Genomic DNA, 1,208 nt, shown 5'->3' on the forward strand with positions numbered 1-1,208 from the left:
ATAATGAAAGAAAATGGGCAAGGAATAAGAGCACACACTTATTTCTTTCATCTCAGCATCTCAAGTTTGATGAGAAGTCATTCCTGGACAACATTCACATAATGGGACATTATCAAAAAATATTAAATCTTTGTAAAGCTTGTGTTGAAATGGACAGAATGATGTAGTTTGATATTGCAAGAGAACGAGGCCTGAGTTTCTGACATTGATTTTCTGAGGATTGAGCCACTGAAGACAGCTTCAGAGTGCCTTGTGTAGATGTTTTAGAAATGACAATCACAGTTACCCAAAATGATTGTCCTAGAGTTCTAGGCAGAAATGGAATTGTGAGTGGGCTTGACCCCAATTGACCAGGCTGACATGTGCGGTAGCTTATGCTATCTCTACAGAGTCCAAACCCCTTAACCCATGATCCCAGATCTGCTGCTAACTAACCTGAATATCTCATGGCCCCACACTGCTCCAGTTGAGGAACCATATTTTGACACGGCCTTCAGATGACTGGAGGCAGCAAATCTAAATTGAAAACTCATTGGCCTGATAATCCAATAGCTGACTAAAACAGGAACTCTCAAATTCTTCCAATGAAGAATTCCTGTGCTCGCTTTGGCAGCACGTATACTAAAATGGGAACAATACGGAGAAGATTAGCATGGCCCTGTGCAAGGATGACTCGCAAGTTCATGAAGCATTCCATATTTTGGTTACCAGTGGGGAAGCAGGGAGGGAGGAGGGTGAAAGGGTGATTAGGCACACGTGTGTGGGGACGGATTGTAATTAGTCTTTGGGTGGTGAACATCATGCAATCTACACAGAATTCAAAATATATTATGATATACAACTGAAGTTTATGTAACGTTATAAACCAATATTACTTCAAAATAATAAAAACAATTTAAAAATTAAATAAAAAGAATTCCTATGAACAGCAGAGAATTGATTTGTAACCCAATACTCTTGAGAAGAATGATGAAATAGCCAGTACAAGTATACGATTTCTTTTTTTTTTTTTAAACATTGGCACCTGAGCTAACAACTGTTGCCAATCTTCTTTTTTATTTTCTTTCTGCTTTTCCTCCCCAAATCCCCTCAGTACATAGTTGCATATTTTAGTTGTGGGTCCTTCTAGTTGTGACACGTGGGAACCGCCTCAACGTGGCCTGATGAGTGGTGCCATGTCCATGCCCACGATCCGAACCAACAAAACC

The 1,208-nt window shown here is 39.9% G+C and overlaps 1 non-coding gene across 1 annotated transcript; it reads left to right on the forward strand.

Moving 5' to 3' along the window:
* Positions 1-597: 597 nt before the first annotated feature.
* LOC123286770 (U6 spliceosomal RNA) lies at positions 598-703 on the forward strand. The gene has a single exon (XR_006529573.1). It is a non-coding gene; the product is annotated as a U6 spliceosomal RNA (small nuclear RNA).
* Positions 704-1,208: the final 505 nt, after the last annotated feature.

The sequence above is a fragment of the Equus asinus genome, chromosome 6 (genome assembly GCF_041296235.1).
Source record: "Equus asinus isolate D_3611 breed Donkey chromosome 6, EquAss-T2T_v2, whole genome shotgun sequence".
In the NCBI taxonomy this organism is placed as follows: Eukaryota; Metazoa; Chordata; class Mammalia; order Perissodactyla; family Equidae; genus Equus; species Equus asinus.